Here is a 24,198-nt window from a genome sequence, read left to right on the forward strand (position 1 = left end):
AATGAGTTTAATATGGTCGGAACAATGGGATGTTGAACCAATGGGCTGTCGAACCAATGGGCAGTTCCCTAGACCACAACATTAACTCAACGTGAATAAGATTAACAAGGATGTCTACATCTATTCTAAGGTAAGTCAACACCGTGTTTAAGGCAACATATTGTGAGTTTGCTGGAAAGAAATATAAAGTTATCTTTAACATCTTTAGCTAACGTTAGCTAAAGTTAGCCTGACGTTAGCTCCTAGCTGCGTTGTTCATCGTGTCAGCTTGTTTGCTGGGAGTTCATTAGCCTTCTAGTATTGTACTTTGGTGATCGTACATCACTGTTAGCTGTTGTCCAAAGGGCTCTAGTTAAGCTAACGTTAACTTCTGGAGCTTAGCATGGTATAAGTAGGTATGTATGAATGACATGATATATAGTATAGATGGATGTAATATGTGTATATGTATGAATACATATAGTATATACGATGTAATGTATCATTTAATATGGTGTGTTTGTATACTGTACATCCTTATATAATGTACATTGTATAGGGATTGGGATATGGTATATGGTATATTGCATAATGTAGAATGGATATATAATGTATAATGATTTGCAGAATGTATTAGATAAAAACACTGTATTGGATATAGTTTGTATAATCGAGAAAGGATGAGACACAAGTGAGGAAGTGTTAGCTCACTTTGCCCTTATTTAGTTTTATTTCTATTTTTTTGGGGGGGAAGTGTAAAGATCACTTCGTTTTCTGTTTAATTTTGCCTATAATGTTTTTTATGTTTTCTGATTGTATTTATAATTGTCGGACCCCAGGAAGAATAGCTGTAGTAGTACTGCAGCTAATGGGGATCTTAATAAAGAACAAAGAACAAAGCTTCATTAACTTATCTGTAATCTCAGAGATAACAAAGGTTGGCAAACGTTATGCTGAATGATTCAATGTAAATACTGTAGCACCAAACTAACGGAGAGACACTCTTGGTAACGATGGTAAAAAGGCCGTTATCCTTTTCTCATATTCTGAGCCAAAAACCTTAACTTCAGTGGCACTTTGATGCACCAAAAATCATCAATTGCCTCCTGCGAAATGCCGTGTACTGTGACACCTGGCATAGCGCCCGTCACTGGATGTTGATATTTTTTCCGAGGGAGTGGAGGGGGGCATGGCTTAGCCATAGGTCAATTAGGACTAGGCTTTTAAATGAAGTTTTATGGTACACATAGATTTCTGTCTTACGTTTGCTAAAATTTGCCACCATGAGCTACTGGTCACACCAGACTCAATTAAATATACCAAGACTTTATTGTTTGTGAATTCAACCACTGATTTGTAAAATAATGGACGTTCTAATTCGTCTATAACAAGTTAGATTGTTAAAGTTGAGTGATATTGCCAACTATTTTAGAGCTTGCACCAGTTAGCTTCTGATAGGTTGTGTTTGAAAGGTAGATTTTCTTAGGTTCACACAATATAGACTGTGACTCAGTAAGAAGTAGTGCCAGGCTGAAATCCATTTTGGTCACAAAGAATGTCTGGATGACTCAATTTTTAACTGCAGAGACACAAAGATCCTTACAAGTCCACCATCAGCCACTTAGATTACCTTAGAAAACATGTTACTATTGAAACTCACAGTCACCAAAGAAACTGTTTCAATGAGCAGGAAATGAATCAACCAATGCCACCCTCCCTTTGCACATTCTCACACTCACGCACCGCCTCTGATTTCCTTGTCGAAATAGGCCTGTTATACAATTGAATTATGGTGAATCATTATTCGTTGGTGTCGTCTCCTGGTGGTTTACATAACCAGGATGTAATAATAGAACGAGTGCGCGAATGCTCTCCTACAATACTACTGGTGCTCCCTGACCAAGAAACGGTGCTCAGGTTTGTAGCTCTATTTTGAGAGTGAGTCAGGCAGAGAGCCATAGAAAGAGAGAAACAGACAGAAAGAGAGACGGAGAGAAAGAAAGAGGGTGGAGAGGCGAAATGAACTGAAGAAGTACATTTCCCCTGCCACATGCCTGCCGTTCATCCTGCCGAGTCACAGGCGTCTTGGCCTGTGCGGTTTTACAGATGCAGAAATGTCTCAAGGGCTTGTATATTTAATTTGGCATCAAAAAGCACGGATCAAAACAGCGGAGTACACAGCTTTGTTTCCAGATTTGCTCATGAGACAGGGTGCTGTTTCAGTTTGAACCCAACACATACCCCATTAAGGGACAGTGCTGGAGCACTCAGTGCTACAAGCTCTACGCAGCACTCAGATCTATGTCTGCAACACAGCATCATCAAGAGAGTGTGACTTGAGCCAGTAATGAATTCTTACATACGACATCTGTGAAGGGACCCATCAGACACAAGCACACGCTCGCAGTGTAACTATGCAACTCATTACAAAGCGGACAGAGAAGCCTTGTAGGTTCTAGAGCGCTGTTAGATCCCCACACAAATAGGCTCACACGTTACGTTAAAACACACAAATCATTAACATTTCTTGACCTTCTATGAAAAAATACAACAATTTAAAATGTAAGATGATTTAAAAATTCAAAGCATGTGTCTTTATATAGAACTCCCGAACAAATTTGGCGACCCTAAACCTTCATTCTTGACAAATTACTGGCGGACAAATAACAGAGCTTCAGCTGGAGATGAACAAAAGCCTGACTGAGGGACACTCTCAGCTGGCAGACATTTAACTTTAGCTGGAGACCCCAGGAGTGTGTGTGTGTGTGTTTGTGTGTGTGTGTGTGTGTGTGTGAGTGAGAGAGACTTCATGTTAGCAGTCACATCACATCACAGTTTGCAACCACATTGATTAAGAGAGTCACCATGCAGACTAATTTGGACATGGAGCAGACTGAACAATTACTGGCAACCGCTTTCATGTGAGGACATCAGAAGACTCTAATGCTTATTACACTTAAACACCACCATACTCTCAGAGTTTTTTTTTTTTTCATTCTCCAATGCAGCTTTCAATTATGTTATTCATGCCCCACTCGTGTAGCCACTGGTGAATTATGCATTTTGTACGCACATATGTGTGATTATATGTATGTAGACATGTGTAATCAGTTCATTTGTGTGTGTGTATGTGGGCACGTCTCTGTGTGGCTAGAGTAGGAGAATTGAATGTCAGTATGTTGTATGTACTGTGTGTGTGTGTGGGTGTTTTATTTATCTCTCTCTATTGAGGATGCGGCCCTTCGAGAGACTCAAAGCAAATTCTATTGTAAACCCAGAGCTACTGAGGGACTGTGAGAGCCAAAGCCATCCATCAGAGCTGGACATATCCCCCATATGCAAACAAATGAATTAGAGCACTCGCCTCCCACCGGGCCCACGACACAGCGGAGCAAAATAAGGTGCAAGGGTGTTAGGAGAGGTGAAGAGATGCCATATAATAAGCTGGAGATTAGAAAACCCTCTTGTGGCGCCAAAGCGAAAGGACAGGCAAATATAAGGATAAATGAGGAATAAGGTCAAGTGAATTGGTTCTGTGAAAACGAGAGGAGGCCAAGACAGAGTGTTAAAACTCTTCACCTCCTCTGAAGTGTATGGCGCTGAAGACAGTGCGGCTGTAAGATCTGTGGTTATCCTTTAAAGGGTTTGTAATCACTGGAAGTGGGTGCACAAGAACCCCGACTGCACACAGCTGCACGTCGCCTTTTGCGGTGCTGTGGTGCTGTCGTCCTCTAGGAATGATTAACCCAGAAGGGCTTAATATAGAAAGAGAGGAAGAAATAGATGGGAGAGAAGGATGAGAGGGAAAGAGAGGGAGAGATAGAGAGGAGGGCAAAGAGGACATTATTGTATTCCGTGGAGAGTCTACTCTTTACCTCTGCACATCAAACCATGTTCACCACCGTTTAGCAATCTGTCTGCTAATTAATCATGCACTGTAATCAGTCAGAGGCACTGAAATACTCTGCATGTTTGTGTGGCTGTGGGTACATAGTGTGTGGGGAAACAGGTAGAGGCAGGCTGCATGTCATTTACTGCTGCAGTGTTCCTGTCTGTGGCTAATGTTCATGCAATCAGGCTTTGACATTTAGGGTATGCACCGAGGTTAAAGTTTCCATTCTGGTACGGAAAATACTGCTCCTTTTCTGCTGTATTGTTAGCCTCAGAAATCAGAGCCATGAACAATGGATAGTGTATCTCCTGATTGTGGCAAAGTATGTAATCTACAAGGTGAAAACGGGCGCAGTATTCATGATGCTGATAATGATCTCCAGAGTGGTGATATCACAGTGATTGGAGATGGATTGACTGCATTGCCACCAGGGCGAGCAATCATGTCTGCAGCTATTCTGGCTAATTGTGACATGGTGGCAGTGGCAGCAGGGGTGGGCTGGGTTAGCATCCGACACAGAACTCCAGCCAAGCCTGCTAGCTCACATACAGCCATCAGCGCTAATCTCCCGCTATGTGCTAACAATAGCGCTGATGTGCTTGCTTTCTGGAGGAGCTTTGCTCCCTCCCCAAGCCTGCCTTGTTTGTGCGATGCCCCAGCAGCCAGCTGTCTTTAGCTTTCCCATTACTGAGAGAACAGTGGAGCTGAAATCAGCCGGGGTATTGTCGCTCCCCTGGAATGGCTGCGTGATTGAAGGCACACAGGTTACCAAATTCAGCATCGCATGAGCTGGGAGATGTGGAGGATGTGGATAAACAGTTCTCTAAACCAATTACCTCGCATAAAGCACATTGAGATTAGTGAAAGAGAAAAGTGTTAAGCAGGGAAGTGGAGATGGGAGAGGAAGATACAGTGTTTAACATAGTGGAGAGTTCGGTGAGAGAGACAGAGAGAGAAGAAACTACAGGGGTTAGACAAATAACAGGAATACCACTTAAAACAATGTGAGTCAGCAGAAAATGGTGACGGTAACACGTGGAAACAGATTCCTTTCAAACATTTACTTCCACAGAAAGGTGGCTGAGCATATGTGCCTTCTCCATCAATGCTCTGCCTTATAATCATAGTGTAGCTCCACTTGTTCATGCCCAGTACTATTCCCCACTGAGCAGCTCCACCATGAGGGGAATACTGCCTTTCTAAAGGGCACCTTTACTATATATATTCCTGTTAGGGGGTCGCTGGGGTGCTGGAGCCTATCCCAGCTGGCACTGGGTGAGAGGCGGGTACACCCTGGACAGGTCGGCAGACTATTGCGGGTCTAACACATAAAGACAGACAACCATTCTCACTCAAATTCACACCTATGGGCAATGTTAGAGTCACCAATTAACCTAACCTGCATGCCTTTGGACTGTAGGAGAAAACCGGAGTACCCTGACACAAGGAGAGCATGCAATCTCCACATAGAAGGGCTCCTCTACCTGACCCACCCAAACCCGGAACCCTGTTGCTGTGAGGGAACAATGCTGACCACTGCAACACCATGCCACCATATATGGGCCTCTACCAGAGGCCTGGGAGTTTGAGGGTTCTGCGCAGGATCTTAACTGTTCCTAGGACTGCGCTCTTCTGGACAGACACCTCCAATGTTGTACCTGGAATCTGCTGGAGCCACTCTCCCAGTATCGGGGTTACAGCACCCAGTGCTCCAATTACCACTGGCACCACTGTTGCCTTTACTCCATACATTTTTTCTAGCTCCTCTTTCGGCTGTTGGTATTTTTCGAGGTTCTTGTGTTCCTTCTTCCTGATGTTGCTGTCGCTTGGGATTGCTACATCTATCACTACTGCCTTCTTGTTTTGTTTGTCGATCAACACGGTGTCCAGTTGGTTAGCGATCACCAGTCTGTCAGTCTGGATGTGAAAGCCCGACAGGATCTTAGCTCGATCATTCTCAACCACCTTAGGAGGTGTCTTCCATTCTGACCTTGGGACTTCCAGCCCATACTCAGTGCAGATGTTCCTGCACACTATGCCAGCCACTTAGTTATGCTGTTCCATGTACACTGTCCCTGCCTGCATCTTACACCCTGCTATTATGTGCATATGGATATGTTGCGTTTCCCACTACTACAGGATCACCACAATTTACAGTAAATATAAGGCACCACATACCCTATTTTCTGAATCTGCATAATGTGTCATGCACACTGCCTCATTACTCACAGACACACATAAATAAATGCACTTATTTACTTGCTGCGTATTTCAAAAATAAAAACAATTAAACATAGCTTCAATTGATATTTGATGTTAGCAATAATTTGTTTCCCGACTTGTTACTGTTGCTGTTTAGTGCTTTTCCAATGCACATCTTCATTTACCTTCTCTACCTTGGATAACAAATATATATCTGTATTAATGTTATTGTACTGTTTGTGTATGCTAGCCAAGATTTGATCGGTCTTTTTCTCAGTCCTACACTCTAACCCCCTGTATTTACTTTCATATTTATGTGGTCTAGCACATTTCTTTGGATCTTTAAATCCTGTAACAGCCCTTGGGCATTGAGCTTAAAACATGGCAAATTACATTGGACCTCAGCTGCACTGAAAAGGGGAGGGCTCCCCCCCACGGTATGTCAAAGTGTAATCCTCCATTTTAACACACTCCCTCAAGCTTTCCTTATTTGTCCTCTGTATTTTTCTCTTCCTGCACCTTGAGGTTATTCAAAGACACAGACCGTGGGTAATGTGTGAGATATGGTGGCATCTACAAATTCCATCTAGCATTCGAGAAACTGTGACCAAACTGTCATTCAAAGTGCTAGTTTACTGCAAGCAGGAGCATCATTATGCCAGACACTTCCTTGATTGGGCTGAGAGAACGAGAGAAGGTTTCCCAATTCCCGCTAAGCTGAATGACAGCCAAAGACACAGTTAGAGAAAGTGGGACTGCAATGTCACACACGACAGCAGGTTAGTAGGCATCTGGCAAGTGGACATGAACTTGCTGTTTGAGTTCACAAGCCGGTCTGACACACCAAAAGCCACAGCAACCACGATACGTACACAGGACATTCAGAGCACACAGCACTCTTCTTGGCCCTTTACCCATTTTCAAGGTGAGGCAGGCATTAAACTAAATGGGTGAGACATTTCACAATCAAATAAATTAGATAATGATGTGCTGGTACTGTAGCAAAGTCTGTTCATGCATCTATTCAGTGCCAAAATAAAATATGCTGACCTGGTGCCTCAAAGGTGAATTGGGGGAGCATTTGCTCCCTCAAATGAAATTAATGCACCTTCATTCTTAAATCTTTTTTCTACCCGTCTTTGCTCATGATTGCCTGAACTCAGTCCAAGTTCTTTGACTGAACCCTGTTGGATTAATTTCATGGTGCTTGGAATGGTATTTACCTCTGAAATAATATTTACATCATACAATACGCTATTGAGCTTCAAAGATTGTTCCAATTTGGCCTGAATGATGTTACGCCCAATGACTGCCTGTCAAGTGGCTTGCTAGTCAGCCTGGGACCAGTGTGTGTATACACCAGTAATGCTGCATGCATGAACGCCATTTTTAAAGTAAAATTATGTAACTCTGACAGTAGAAATAAGCGCAAATTACAGTAGGTTTCAATATTTAACATCAAGCACATTCTTGCTCAGCACAGCACTGTCAGGGCTCCTATACTCTATATTAACTCCTATAGCTATGGCAGCTAATGCTATCAAACTTTAGCTAGGTATTGCTACTGTATGTAACTGAAGGCTCCGTTCACTGCCTTTATAATTCATTCAGTTACACCATACATGACACTTGTGGCAACAACTCAGATTTCAATATCAAACTTTTTTCAAAGATAAATGGCTACATTTATATATGGCATTTTTATCCTAAGCATCATCACTCCCACCCTTGCAACACTACAACCTGTTATGGTATGGTATAATTGATGTACTAGTACTTTTAAAGCCCTACATGGCCTTGCTCCTACATACATTATACATTTACTCATGCCCTTTGAGCCGAACCGCTGCCTGTGCTCCTAGGGAGCGTATCTATGTTTCCAGGGTTCTATGTTTCCCGGGTTCTATGTTCCCCACTTACACAAAAAAGGTTCTGTGTTTCCCGGGTTCTATGTTGCCTGCTGAACCAAGCGGGAAACATAGAACCCTTTTTGTGTAAGCGGGGAACATAGAACCTTTTATGCAGGGTTAAGCGGGGAACATAGAACCTTTTATGCAGGGTTAAGTGGGAAACATAGAACCCGGGAAACATAGAACCCTGGAAACATAGGGATGACCCCACTACTACAGCTGTGGGGCTCCTTCCGTTTTGTAACAAGGCGGGGGAGGGTCCTACCTTAGGAGCAGGGGTCATCCCTATGTTTCCAGGGTTCTATGTTTCCCGGGTTCTATGTTCCCCACTTAACCCTGCAAAAAAGGTTCTACGTTCCCCACTTACACAAAAAGGGTTCTATGTTCCCCGCTTACACAAAAAGGGTTCTATGTTTCCCGCTTGGTTGAACGGGAAACATAGAACCTTTTTTGTGTAAGCAGAGAACATAGAACCTTTTTTGCAGGGTTAAGTGGGGAACATAGAACCCTGGAAACATAGATACGCTCCCGTAGTACCCCCCCCCCCTCCATCGGAGGAACTTAGGTTAACAAACTTAGTTCCTTCTCTTAAATCACTCCCTACTTTTTCAGGCTTTTTTGACACTAAATCTGCTGTGTCTAGTTTCTATCCCTCTTTTATCAGTTTTTTAATTTCACAATGATTTATGTGGCCCTAGCTTATTTTCAATTTTTTTATTTTAGCTGTTTTATTATTATTTATCATAAGCACTTGGGAAGGCTTTTGCAACTCATTCACTACCACACCAATGGCAGTGAGCTACACAGGGTTATGGCCTGACCATTGGGAACAATTTGGAGTTCAGTGTTGACACTTTGACATGTGGACAAGGGGGGTTGGGGACTGAACTGCCAACCTGTGATCAGTGGACTATCTGCTTTACCGTTTAAGCCACAGCCACAAGATATGATGTTAATTAAATCATGTCCTTCCGTGGTTCTTAAATGGTGTGCAGCGGCACACTGGTGTGCCATGATGCTAATCCAGGTGTGCCATGGGATTTTGCGATCACCGCACATTATTATTGCAATATTCAACCGAGCTAATACAAAATGTTATGAATGAATTTTTAATTGACTGTATCAGTATGTTGTGTGCACCCGTTTCCTAACAAAGAGGCCAACTCTAGCTAAATTTAAATTTAGCTTTAATTTAAATAACCTTCTAGAGTAGGAGTGTCAAACATACAGCCCGTGGGCCAGAGCTGGCCCTCCAGAGGGTCCAATTCAGCCCACTGGATGATTTTGTACACCTAATATTGATGTGTGAAGGCTAAAAGGTACCAGGTTTTAGAAGAAGGTTAAACACTGAGTAGCTACTTCATGAAAAATGCAGCTTCAGAGGCTTCTCCACCCTGACCAGGACACAGTTATCTGAACAAAGAATAAATACTATTGTCAATCAGCAGCTTCAGTAGCTTCCACTATGGTTTGGTGTGTTGATGCCAGCATTTCTACACAGGATGGAAATAGATGTACAAATGCACATATAATGACAGTAAGTAGTTGACTGTCGGAGTGTGGAAAAACTCGGACTAAAATTGCTGTTATTTTTATCAAGACATATGAGGCTGCTCATCATCTGGTTGTACATGGTGGAAAATGTTCTTGACAACAAAAGAAGAACATTTTGTAGGTGGTGCTATGTAAGTTATTATACAATGGTGTTAGTGGTCCGGCCCACTTCAGAAGAAATTGGTCTTTGTGTGGCCCGTGAACTGAAATGTGTTTGACTACCATGTTCTAGAGGAACCTATTTATCGCCGTTCGCATGTGGGATGTATCATAAGCGCTGATTGGCAGCCAGTGTGAGGGATGATAACATGGAGAAAGCTGTGAGTGGGATAATGATTCACTTTATTGCATGGAACAAATTATAACAAAGCACCAGTGAAGACGACCTACCACCAAAAGAAAAGAGAAAAAAAAAAGTCAGTAGACAGTATCACGAAAGTTATCTGTCTTAATTTGATTGTCTTATGTCATGATAAGAGGGATAAGACATGTTATAGAAGCTATTGTGCACGGATATATATACAGGTGTGCCTCGAGAATTTGGCTCGCCCCTTGGTGTGCGTTGAAAACCACTGATGTCCTCAACTGTAAGCAGACAGATGTGATATAAAGGTATATAAACTGGTATGAACCACTTATGCTGCCAACTTAAATGAATTTAACATTTGTCAGCCAGTAAAGCTTAGCTTACATGAGAGGCATAGTCACCATGGTGCTTTCAATTCACAACACGTTTCTCCTTCTCAATCCAAAATGTATGTCAATATTTCCAAAAGATCTATGTGCCAAGACGATACTTTACAGAAATGAATGTGTCCATGAGCCAAAGGGTACAAGGTTGTGCTCAATATTTAAAAGACAAACCAATAAAAAAAATAAATAAATAAATCCTGTTGACAGACAGATGAAAAGCCAGAGGAAAACTGTGTGAAAAATTTCACCCCACTTCAAAAATTCATGCTGAACTTTCTTTTTTTTTTTTCCATTGAAGCACACAAAACAATGCAGTTCTTGTTGGCATGTTCCAGCATGGCTCCATCAATTAATTTGGATTAGGGTCCACTTTACAGAGGCTGTAATCACGATGCAGCCGATCCTTTGATGTTGGAACAAATGAGTACCAAAATGGCAGAACGGTCTTATGAAGATTTGTTCCCCTATTTCACCACAGAGAACACTAGATCTCCCCTAAGTCAGTGAATCTCTTTTCCCTCACAATGATGAAATCCTCCATTGTCACGTTAAATGAGACGATGGAGGATCCTAGCTTTTGGGGGGTAAAAAAAAAAAAAGAAAAGAAAATCCATCCTCTACACTTCCCCTGTTTGCCCAACCATCCATTGAAGTCTATTTGCATTTTTGACATTTATGGGTGTGCTTTCTACACTTGCAGTATAATTTATATGACTTATACAGCTCATTTACAGATTGATAGCTGCCATTCTTAACTGGCTATAATGAATGCCTCATCACTGCACAAAAGTTACTGTGCTGGATCTTGACGTTATGCCAGAGACTCCACAGAGTCACTTTCATTCTTCATTAAAATCTAATTTGTCTTTGGAAGACAGAAGCCAGCGTAACACCCTCTGTTTTTTTATGCATCATTTTACTCTGTACAAGGAAACACAATTTGCCATTAAGGTTCATCTTTCAAAAACCGAACACTGAACTGAAACAAAAATACGAATTCCAATTAGAGTTCTGCGGAAAGTCCAGAGCAGGGTGAAGTTTGTGGCTGATTGTTCTCAATACACACAGTGATAAGGAAACGGCGAGGCAGCGGTTCTTAACTTATACATCCCACAATCGGGACTCGTTTGTCCTTGAAAAGTCCTTGTCCTTTCTTATCAGTCAACCAGTCATGTCCATTGTGATCTTGTCCTGACTACAATAGGAAGAACGTGTTTCTGTTCTGCCTCCATACTGAAGTGCTTTAGCTTTCTTAGCCGTGAGGGACACCTCACATTCACATGACCTCTTTTAACTACAAAACTCCACATTCCAATTCAAGCATCGCAAAAAGAAATAGCACAGCAGAATTGTGCCTCAGAGCAGAGAAATATGCAATATGATGGCCAGGACATGATAGGGCCTTTATAGAATAAAGAAACACCTAGAGATGAAGCTAATGAATACAGAAAGAATCTGACTCTCTCTTATGCTCCGATTAGTGTTATGCAAATACAGAGCACACCGGCGGGGGGAGGAAGAGGAAGGATTGCGTGCCAGTGACTGTAGGGGTCCCACCTGTTTCATCAGGCACAGAAGACCCTTTTAACCTGTCCACAATGCCCTCAAAAAAAACACACACACACACACACACACACATCTCCCAAAGGGCTTTGTCATCCTCTACGAAAACAGCTCTTTCTGGATTTGCTTTTGAAACGGGTGATTTAACATAGACCACCTGGTTTCGAGTCTGTTTCTCCCCGTCTCTTTCTCAACGTAATGCGACACATAGAGCCGATTACCCTACAACACTTGTCTGCAGATCAGATGCAGATTTAAATCAACACACACCTTTTCATATCAGTGGCATTGGGGAAAAAGGGGGAAACCCACATCACAGGAACGAGACTGCGAGCACTGCGACCGCTTTTCAGGAACACAAAGGATAAATTGGAGAAGAGCTGTGCACGGTGATCAACCTTTGTTCCCTGCACCCATGTGCACATCCACATCAACATACAAACTCTCACACACACATACACACACTCATAAACCTCTGCACCACGCAGTCCCACAGAGAAAAGGCAATCCTCACAACTCATGAATATTACAATGAGCTGGATCTGGGTCATTAATATGACACAGTCGTTACACTGGAGCCCAATTAGCAGTCAACATAGAGCCTGGAATGTTCCCTTGTTACTATACATAATCACTATATCACTGCTACAGACTCCGGAGCAGCGGAGGATCAAACCCACACAATCACATACAAGAAATATCAAGGACTCTTCTACGGATAGCGCGACTAAATGAGGAGGTCACAGCTGCTTGACATGTATAAATAGTATACCTGATCAAGTGGCTTCCACACAGTATGAAACCCTGTACTGTAAACAAACTACATATTATGTAATGTTGTGAAATCTGCCTCGTGTGTGCGATGCCCCTGCAAGCCAGCAAGCCATCAAGCAAAACATCTCCCAGTGGGGTACGCCCAAATGACTGCACATATTTTCTGGGAAATCTACAAATATAAAAATCCAGCCACCACATATCATTTTCTGACTTAGAACTAGTGAAAGCAGACGAAGATACCAAACTTTTGAGTTATAAAACTTTAGAAATTCCAAAAGCCTAAATTAGATCATTTTACTGTACCTTTTAAAGTTTGGGTCAGTTTAGCAGTTACACACTGAGCGAGCCGCCTGTTAATGACACTGTCGGCAAAGCAGTAATGATTGTGCTAAGTGGCTAATGGGCATGTAGCTACTTACATGTTTCAGATGATACGTCATGTTTGCCTGCAGAGTTTACGTATCACCTTGGGTTCGTCCTTCACCTTCCCAAATTATGACACCACACTTTGGATTTCCTGCCCGACATGTTATTAGCTAGCCTGTGTAATAACCGCAGGTACCAACCCTGGAAATTAGGGGCTGTACACATGTCACAAATTTAACCCCCTGAAAATCGCGAGATCGGACGCTACTCTTGGGCCTTTTTTGTGCCAGCTTTCAAGAGTGCGGCGGCAGGTTGAGTCTGAAGTTGCTAAGTAACTTTAACAAGCATCTTACAGCCTGAAATCCTGAGTGCAGAGCTGATCTTCTTCCAGGCACTGTTTATAAGTGTGTAGGCCTATCCTCTGTGGGACAGATGTAAAGCTCTGGGTAGCCCTGCACTAACATGATCAACTTTTTCGTATTTATCAGACTGAATATTTACAGAAGGAGGGAAAGATGTCTGTCGACTGTGATTGGTTTGTAACGTGACTCCTGTCTGACTGCTGAGCGTGGCCACTTCCTGTGTCTGTTCTGTCAAATTAAATTCCCACACAACAAGTCATATAGGTTTGATTTATTTTGACAAGGCTCAGTTCCTAACAGAGTTTCACTTTTCTTCTTTTTTTTCCTGCGACTAAGCGACCAATGAAATCTGACCTTTCTGGTCGACTAACGTTTGGTCGACTATTAGGAGGCAGCCCTAGATTTATTATCTTAAAAGTGCAGGGGAGAATCTGAAAAGTCCACCCTAACCCCACCAGATCCAACCCTCCTTTGTGCAGTCACCTTAATCAAGGACAGCGACAAACAACATGATCCTTCACTGGCTTCCCACAAACCAACACTGGCGAAAACAATTCACGATCGAGCTCTAGGAATCACTGCTGGGAGTTGAACCCTGGATGAGTGTTTGGCCCCTGTTCCTCCTGTGGGCCCAACACAAATTCTTAAAACAAGCCATTTCCTTTTATAAGAACACACAGTCAACTTGTTTCAACACTTTTGTAGAATCAAGTGAGATATTTCTCACATGGCGGTGTAGCAATCTGCCTCATCTGGAAAATCCTTGAAAAATGTCGATTTCCATTGGAAACTGTTTGACCTAGTCGTACCTCACTGGCAGATTCTTAGAAAATAAAGCTTTTGGAGCTCAATGAAAGACAAAAACTCAAAAGATAGATATTTTTGCAGTGATATCTTTGTAGTGGATTTTTTTTTTTTCAACAAACACGCCCCCTCTTCCAACCCAGAGAAATACTGTAATCATGAGGCAGACACATTTATTTGAATCCAGAAGGATAGCACTGCACAGTCAGCACTAGATAATCCTTTTATGCTCAAAACAACTGGATTTTAAATCTTAATACAGTGTAACATTATCCCACTTGCTTTGATCAGTTTTGTAGTGCATACATTTGACACAATGTAGCGTACGTTCCCATTGAAACACATCTGCCAATGGTTAAACTATGTTAATTTATTCACCAAAAGGAAATGAAATATGACAAGGCTTTGAGTGTTGTGTGACTATTTTCTCTCCTCAGTGACAGACGGGCTGCAGCCAAACACTGAGGAGTCTGGCACAGGCTACAGGAGGCTAGCCATTGGGCTGCAGGCGTGCGCTCAAACACACACCCCCACACATCCCCACACACACATTTCCCTCTTCCCATCAAGCATGATTGGCTACCCCTCCACTGCCTCTCCACTACTTACATTCATGAATTTAATTTTGTTGTTCTCACTCGTGAAATGCATTACCTGCTGACATACAGATTAACTTTCGTCATTGATTGAGAACCTCCAGCAGTCACTGTTGTGTGGAAATGTGTCATTTTTTTCTTAATTAGGTTTGTTTGTTTTGTTTTTATTCATAATGACCTTTATTGCAGCGCTATTATGAGTTGAGTACATTCTAAAGACCAAGAAGCCGTGACATTCAAACTTTAAAATTGAGTTGTAATTGATGTGAAAATAAAGCTTTTTGTTTGTTTGTTTGTTTGTTTACATCTTGATTCCTGACATGCTGCCTGTTTGGAAACAACGGTGCAAGGGGTTTCATTATGTGAGGTGGCATCTGTTCAGGATTAATTCTTTTTGTGTATGAAGGAGATTACCCATTAACCAGGCACGCATGAGCTCCCGCAATTCATCCAGGCCTTTCTGCAGCTAGCGTCTCAAAGCTCAAAGCATTTCTTTTCTCTTTCTCTCTCTCTCACACACACACACACACACAAGCAAGTGGAGGAACAGACTGACAGCGGCTGTCACAAGGCCTTGACCTGAGCAGTGAAACAGACTGGTACCTCAGCAGACTCCATAGAGACAACTTGGATTAAATCAAGTGTAAGTCTATCCTTGTCAGATCAAAACTATCATAGTAGGGCAGCCTTGCCTACATGCAGGTGCCAGGATGAGTGACACATTAAGGTCAGAGACTAACAGGGTGAGTGGGTAGTGAGAAAGAAACACACAAAGATACCGACACTCGCGCAGATACACACTCAGATGAGCACATGCATCGTGTACACATGCATGCACATGCGCTCATGAGTGAAAACAGATAAATAATTGTGAGCAGAGTATGAAGTCTGCTCTGAAATTGGAGTTGTGTTTCTGTATTATTTTTTTTCTTTTGTGTGTGTGTGTGTGTGTGTGAGTCATATCATTAGGTGTGTTTCCTTGTGATTTAGTGCACTGGTGTGTCTTTATAGGTGTGAGATTCTGTGGTCATGGGCAAAGGGGGGACTTTTTCTTCCCTCAGAATGATCAAAGACACAATGTCTGTACAGCTCAACAGTCTGGAGAATGTGTGACTGCTAGCTGGGGTGTGACCATGCTGTGTAGTATTGTGGGGGCTTTGACTGATGACCAGATTCCTGCTGCGATGCTGAGCTGAGCTACCATCTGATTGCCAGCCTGATTGGGTTTATGAGTTAAAAAGCAGATCTGGGAGACAGACGGCAAAGCTCGACCCAAATGTCCAGATCCCAGACACTCACTCTGCACCCCTGGGTCTGCAGAAGGCACCGGTTTAGGAGGGCACAAGCATGCGTTTTCACACGCACACACATACACACACTATAGTGAAAAGCTACAGTGAATTAACGTTCAATTTGAGTGCTCTTATTTTGAAAATTGTACTCTTGTGCTCCTGACTCTCCAAACAACACTGCACAGCTTTTGATTATGGGAGATTTGATGTACACTTGGCTCTCAAGAGCACATTATCACATTGTGCATACTGTGATAATCAAAACTGAATTACAAACACAAAGAGGCCAAAACTAGCATTTCAATTTTCATGTTATAGTTGATGTGAAGGTGATTTAATTAAATTTTCTCCTGATTAACATTCCTCTTTGTTCATTTCTTCATCAAAGCAGAACTTTCTTGATTTTTTTTTAACAATATAAACCCATGGGGATGTAACGGTTTTCAGTTTCTCTGGTAACCACTGAATGAGCAGCCGTGTGTTCAGTAGTCGCAGCATGATGAGGTGAATCTATTCTTGCTGGTGTTAGCGCGGCATAGCTCAGGGTCAAACCCTCATGCACTGGTTTCTACCATTACAGCCTCTGAGAAGCGTTCTCAAAGGGCAGCTGAATTTTTCATTTCATTGTTTTTGCTTGATTTGATTCACGCACGTTGGAACAGCTGCAAGGTTGCGGCTGTTTTTTGATTTTTTTTTTTTTTGCCCTTCAGTGCAAACTATTTCCAGGTTTCCTGTATTTTGATGATTTCACCTGAGGAAAGTACTGAAAACTAAATGGATCCTGGTGAAATGCATTGCTGGACAGCCAAGTACAACATCTTTTTGCAACTCCCCCTGCAGATAGAGCAAACAATTTGTTTGGACAAAACACTGTATGAAAGAAATGCTTCCTCTCCACTGGGAGAAAGCCCATCAGCTCTAACAGGTCAAGTATCCATTACAGCTACAGGGCATTTTCTTTTCATCTCAAAAACAACACTGCAAGTTAAAAGGTAAGTAGTACACTCTCTGGCGCACACATGCACATGCTTGGTCCTACTATAACACAGCTTTTCTTTGTCTTCAGTAACCCCTCTGAAACCTAGAAAGTGACTCATTTGGTTGACAGCATTCAGACTGCATGTGAAGAAAATTCACATTAATGAACCTGGATCCCAGAACCTACAAGAACCATTACTTGCGGCAGACTGACGGTCAGTGCATTTTAAAATAGCCTACAGTTTTAAAATCAGATTCTTACTGGTTTTGTCACCGAAGGCTGTTGTCCATTGACAACCTCTATTTTAGCTAGCAGCTCATAAGCTGCCTGGGGATGCGCTAGTCATGGCTCTGTTGCTATGCGACCACTAAAAACCTGTTTGAAGGGCATCTCTCCAGTTCAAATGTTTTTAACTTTGAGTGTTTAGAGCACTGAGCACGCTCAGCTCACTCTAAATTCCACTGTCAACAACAAAAGATTGAGAAGACAGCGCCTGAGAGGAAGGTCTCCATTCATACCCTGCCTTCAATTTTCTTCTTTATTGTCCTTTGCTTTTTTATTTAGGAGGACTTAAATATCTTACCTCCATACGGCACAATCTGGAAGTATAAAGGAGGGCAGTAGGAGATGCCTGCCACCCTTTCCCAGCCCATTTAACCTTTTAATTTAACAGCAGGAATTAATGCAGTGGCCTGGGCCAGTATCACTTTAAACAGACGCTGCCCAGGTGCCCCGAAGGCAGGAAGAATGACTCCTCAGTGGTGCATATGCACGTATTTCTGTTGTGTTTGAATGTGAGTATTGGTGCTGTACTCATGCAAGCTGTTATTAACGCAGCCGTCACATTGGCCCTACCTCGGGTGCTGTCAGTCTCATTTTAGCACCATGTGACATTCCAGCGAGGTCAAGAAAAGAGAGACTGGCAGCAGAGGGGAAGGTGAGGATTACTAAGTCGAGAAGACACCATCATCACGACTGGCAAGGTGGGTGATGTAAGGCAAGTGGTGAGTAATGATGCACACTGAATTCAGGTCAGTGCTCTTAGCTGAATTTTACGAAGGAGGCGAGGAAACGGGGAGATAGTGATGGAGTTGGAAGAATTCCTTTTTAGCCCTGAGTCACAGCAGGAGAAAAATATTTCAAGCTGTAATGTTTCAAAATAGCAAAAAAAAAAAAAAACACAAGCAAACATCTCACAGTGTTGCCACGCTCAACACACTCAGCTATATTCCATTTAATCCGCTCCTGTTTCCACTGTGAGAGTGGCAGTGGAGAGGGAGACAGAAAAAAAAAAGGAGCAATGCTCCCTGGCCTCTAGAATGACAGAATGGCACTTTTATGATGTCTCCCAGATTATTCCCTGAGATGGATGGGCTGAGCTGGAACACCAATTGATTAATCCATCGACTGGCGGAATGTGCTGCGGCCGTCCCCCTGCTCAGCTGTTCTTTCCCTGGACAGAGCATTCAGCCAGACACGCTGGAGAGGATGACTAATGAGTGAGACCACTGCAGATACCGTTCAGGTCTGTCTGGTTATGCGTGCTGCACCCAAGATGCTTGCTTGTATCTGGTTGATAGAGCTGATTATATTATACAAGCAGGAACAACACATAGCCTCAGGTTCAGATGATCATCCACAGCGGTATAGCAGGATGCTACAACAACTCCCTTTTCCTCAATAAAGACTATATGGGGGATGCTATTGTGACGGTGAGCTGGCAGTGACAAAACAATGACAAATTGCTACATCTTTTACAGCCAACCAATCTGACCACAACACTCTCTTCGAAGTGGTGCATGCGTCATCGACCAGCAGCACAGTTTAAAAGAAACCGAGGTGGGTTTTTTTTTTCTTCTTCTTCTTGTTATCACATTCACAATAGCTGCCTGTGTGATGCAGACTCGCAACACAATGTGTCACTGACCATCACGTTACAGCTTAGTCACTGCTGCCTTATGACAGCACCTTCCAAACGTCAATTCCTTTAAGGTGACTCTGTTCCTGCCCACTGAAAATATGCATGATTAATCACCATGGGGATGACCTTGTGTGTAAAAGCAGCAATCATCAGCGATGATGCACTTTGCGAAAACTTCATATCACTACTGCCTCTGCCCTGACCTTAAAATCCATACAAGTTTTCTCCACCGAGAGCTGACAGCGCCAACTTGTTAGATAAACACAAGATACATAATATGAGAACACATTTTTTAATTTGTTTCTCTGGACTTTCTCAGTGAGCTGGATTCGAAACATAGTGCTTAAACCTGTCACTGCAAATGCTCAGCTAATATTAGTAATAAGGACACATTCACATGTACATTAACCTTTGCTAATTACAACAGATATGTGCTCTGCAGGCTCCCATAGGATGTTACATGCAGCAAATTGAATGTTGGCTCATGAACAAACCCACAATACATCCTCTATTGAATGCCATATTGTTTGTGCTCTGCATTCAGTATCTGCAGTCCATTATATGGATGCTGTCATCCTATAAAGGCATCTTTCACCTCCAGCATGAGGGCTTCCAGCTCCTATCCAGCCTACCACTTCAGACCCCCTGCATCGCACTGCTGGTCTCCAATACAAAAGGCAAGGGAGTAGATAACGGATCACTGTAACGGTTCCCTTTCCCGTTGAATGAAACCCCCTGAGAGATTTTATACCCAGAGAAGATGAAAAATGTAGGGGTAGCTCCATTATTGATATAAGTCCCCGGCAGTGAAAGAAATGAATGCTAATGGTGTCCTAAGCTGGGCTTTACAGAGATTAATCCGATTTGAGAAATGAACATTTTATTATATGGCACAAAGTGCTGGCCCTGATCTGAACTGAGTCACAGGCTGAGGAAGGGGGGGAAAAAATGACAAAGGGAGTGTGGGAAGGGAACATGGGTATACAGTCTGTCGCTTTGCAAGACCCTGGCACCTCATTGCAGCGGTGCCCTTTTCCAGCTGACAAGTTCATTAATTTTCTGACATGGCTGGTTGGAATGATTTTCAATAGATATGTCGGACAACAATGGCTGGAGAAATTGGACATAAAACAGATATCTATGGTAGCAACATTATCAGCGCGATGGCTGGCTTTGTGCGAGCAGTGGGATGTCCCTTTTGGTCCCTGTGCTGCACCTGCTCTGAGGCTATTTCCCACTGCTTAGAAGGACTAATAGGGACACGCTGGGGATACAGCTGTTGTCACTCTAGCATGCATGGTGAAATAAACAAACACTGATCCAGAGTCACTTTTAAACTCATCTGCTCTGTACGTTGGCTGGATCTTTTCAAAGCGTGTAACATCCCAAACCTACAGCCCACATCCATCTCTGAGGAAATCTCCACAGGGATGAGAAGGTTTGAGGAGTGTTAAACGGGGAGGAGGAACAGCCTTTCTACTTATTACTATGAATCACTCTGCAGCAGTTGCCAACAAACAATCTTGGGAATATGTAGGGAGGATTTATCATGCTAAAGCCTCTGACGGGGCGAAAAAACATAAAATCGGCAGTCTAATTTGTCTCCCCAAGGTGATGTCACTCCATCATATGGAGGGCTTTTATTTCAGCGAGTAAATAATGTCCGCCATGTTTCTCACTTTCACAGGTGAGAGATGCAATTCATTCTTTGTCTGAGGAGTGACAGCCACCTCTACTTATGCTTTTACCACCACCAACACGGGTTTATCACCAACATGACAGACATCTATTTTTAAAGCTCACCTGCTACAGAGTTCAAAAGCACCGATATGAAAAATTGAAGGTGTTTTTGTACTAAGTTCAGGGGAGTGCTTGTCCTAAAATACTCTTAATATTGATTTCAGGGAAGCAGGCGAGGACAGATAGATAGATAGATAGATAGATAGATAGATAGGTATGTAAAGTCACATTTAACTTCTTGACTATCACAGGCTTAAGCCCTCAAATGTGTCATCTGTTGCTTCAAAAGGATTATATTCAGCAGGCTACTGGCTCAGACTTTTCAAGCCATGATCTACAACAGCCATGTCTCCTCCAGCTGAGCAGAGGCAGAGAGAAGACGGCAGATTTTAATTTCAGCACCACGGAAGAAGGACAGCTCCCTCCCAGGCTTCCACAGAGGCAGCGAACAAGCGCCTTCTGTGTAAACCATGCAAAGAGGAAGAAGAGGAAGAAGCAGAAGAGGAGGAAGAGGAGGAGGAAAGGGACCAGTTTGACAATTTAGACATCAGGAAGAGATTCCAGAGATGCAGCCCATGAATTTTAAAAACATATACTGCATATTTTATATACATACCATGCATTATTTCTGAAAGGTCACCATGGCATAAAAACACTGCTAAATATGGCAGGTTTTTAGATACTGGATGTAGGTTGAGAGCATGCAGGTACAGGTTGGATGGATGCATAGGTGGATGGATGGCGTGCGCATCCAGCATGTCACAATGTTAAAAGCACCATTTATTTCACTTCTCTCTCTCTGTTCAGTAGAGAAGCTTAACTCTTTCTTTTTCACTGTTCATGACACCTAAGCTCAGTGCTCGCGCACTCAACTCCAAGGGCGCGCAGTGAAACGCAAGCAGACCCACGCGAGCGCGCGCATCTTTTTTCCCCTTATCTTCCAAATCAGCGCATGATTAGAGATCTTATAGTTAGAGGCCGCAGTATCAGAGAGGGTAAAGCCTTGGGAATGCTGTGCCCTGATTTAGTTCATATCACTGCAGTCATCAAAAGAAGAAGACAAACTGGCCACATTTGGACATCCACACAGGAAGAGCATGAGGTGGGGGTTATAGTTATGTTATAGGGATGAGTGAGGCAATCAGCATCTTTTATTTACGCCACAAACACTAACTTACTTGTTCACGAAGACGCCGAGGTCTGCAGGATCTCTGCTTTAGACGGAGAACGGTGCCTCTTCCGCTCCCTCCCCAAAAACTGCATCGACAAAACATCCGCAATTCTCAGGCGATTTTGCAGAATCCGTGGTGATATTCTCTTGTCAGACACATTGTTTCCCCACTCTCACAGCGACGTGGTATGTAATCCACACATCAGTCAGAATGAACATGCTATTAACTCTCACAGTGATGACAACGCATCCGATATTTCCTCTTTTTTCTCTTTCTCTCTCAGGACGCACAGAACACGAAGGCACCCACAAGTGCCATTGTTGAAACTACTCTCCCGATGTAAAGCGATACCCACTGTGGTCCCGGGTTTTTTCTCCAAATGATGAGTTAGGTAGATGTGAAGTAACACTGTCTGAAATTACAGGTTAAAAAAAGTAACCTCTCCACAACGTGTAGAGCACGGAGAACCTCGTGTGGTCAGTTTCCAGGTGGATAGATCCTGAAGAGCCCGTCATTAGACTGTGTGACAGACCATCATCCATACATCGAGGGGGCAGAGGTGGGGTTATTGTAGCGTCCCGCTTTTCAAATGGAACTTTTTCTTCAAGTCCCTTTTTTTTTTTTTTTTTACTTCTTAGTCATCAACCCGGCTGAATCTGATTAGATTTCACCTCACAACTCAGTGCGGATTTCAAGATGCTTATTTCTATTTCCCCCTCCTGGTTATATCGGTGAAAGAAGTCCCGCAGTTTTGTGAGTGAATAGGTATCCTGTGCATCGGAGGATTGACAAAGTTGTCCAGATCACACAATATCTTCTCTTTAGGTTGCTCCGTTCTCCATTTTCGAGAGGAAGAATGCGTTAAGCTGGGATGCAACATCGAAAGAAGAAGAAGGAGGGAAAAAAAATCCAGCTGGTATCCTCAAGAAGCCTTTATTTAAAACCCCATCAGCAATTCAGGCAGTGCGGCTTCAAGTGTGAGGAGCCTTCGTTGTACACCAATTCTTACATGTTTTCCGCGCCGAGCCTTGATTTCACCCCCTGTCTGGACGGGACTTAGAGTTCACCAAAGGCAGTCATCACTTTTGCGCCCTCGTTCCATCTATGTATGCATTTCGGCATTTCAAGCCTCGCCTATCCATTGATGTGACACACACACACGCGCGCGCGCGCGGGGGGTAAGAAATTACTAAGGGGTTATTATCCACAGCTCGTCCAAGAAGCCCCGTCTGTCCTCTCTCTTTTTTCTCTCTGTCCACTGCAGTGTGTTTTAAAGCTGCTTCAAAAAATGTGATCACAAATTACCCCGCTCCAAGACGCGCACGCGGGCTGCATCCATCGGTGCGCTTTTTTACAGTACCTCAGTGCGCTCGGCATTTACGTACCCAAATAAAAACGCACGGCGCAGCACGGACGGACACTGAATTGATAAGTGCAAAAGGAGGGAGGTAGGGAGGGGGGGGCATCATGTAGGTTACCTCCCACTGACAAGCTGCTCTTCTCTCCAAAGTGAGACTGCTCGGCGCTGCCGTCAGCCGCAGGACTGTGGCGGTGAGGGCAGGAAATATTGTTTCCCCTCTCTTTCAGTCTTCATGTCGCTCTGTTTGAACTTCTAGGTGCTCCTTGCAATGTCTCCACTGCGGGCACCCCATCCATGCGCCACATCTCACCCGGACGGCTGGCGTTAATTAATTGATTCTTGACCTTTGTCCTTTGTGTGCATTGGTCAGTTTTAATAGGGGCAAGCAAATGCAAATGATTGTTTTCGTGCGCGCGCGAGAGAAACAGGGAGGCTTGGACAGACAGGGGAGACAGCAAGAGAGAGATTCCTCCCATGTGTCTCCTGCAAATGGGACACGACTGCCACCTACCGACTCCCCCTCTCCTGTATGCTGTGTGATAGTGGCCTCAGGCTGCATTGTCGCATAGGATTGCTCTCCCATGACAGACTGCGTTTTGTTTATATAGGATTATATATTCCATATCTATTTGTGTTTTAAATGGCTGCAGGGTACAATAGAAGACATATAGGCCTGCATAATGGTTCACGGTGCAGAGAACAGCAGCTGCACAGTCACAGAAAGGAATAAATGTGCAGCACATGAGGGGAGTGCTGTGACAAGTCTGACAATCCAGAAGACAGTTTAATATGTGTTATAATCTTTCTCAGGCTTCAGCACTTTAGACCCCCATTTATAAACGCTGGCTCTGTGTTATGAATTATGAAATACACGTTGCAGATTTTTTAGCATGGCGGCTGACACAGGAGACTTTCAGGTCTTCAGAAAGATTACTGCTTGTGAAATGTTTATCTCAGGCAACCTGCTGTACGGCACATATTCTGCTAGGCTCAGTCATATTAAACAACATGTAGAATGGAGCAAAAAAATAGGATG

General features: G+C 43.2%; 1 protein-coding gene across 2 annotated transcripts in view; it reads right to left on the bottom strand.

Annotated features, from left to right (window-relative positions):
* lrrc4ca (leucine rich repeat containing 4C, genome duplicate a) overlaps nucleotides 1-24,198 on the bottom strand; it is a 241,274-nt gene that overhangs the window by 47,348 nt on the left and 169,728 nt on the right. Inside the window, exon 1 of one of the 2 annotated variants that reach the window (XM_033635650.2) lies at nucleotides 21,809-23,593. The exons of the other annotated variant lie outside the window; for it this stretch is intronic. The gene's annotated coding sequence lies outside the window, so the exon portion shown is untranslated. Of the gene's footprint in view, nucleotides 1-21,808; nucleotides 23,594-24,198 lie in introns of those variants that run through there. 2 annotated transcript variants of the gene reach the window in all.

This window comes from Epinephelus lanceolatus, chromosome 5 (genome assembly GCF_041903045.1).
Source record: "Epinephelus lanceolatus isolate andai-2023 chromosome 5, ASM4190304v1, whole genome shotgun sequence".
In the NCBI taxonomy this organism is placed as follows: domain Eukaryota; kingdom Metazoa; phylum Chordata; class Actinopteri; order Perciformes; family Serranidae; genus Epinephelus; species Epinephelus lanceolatus.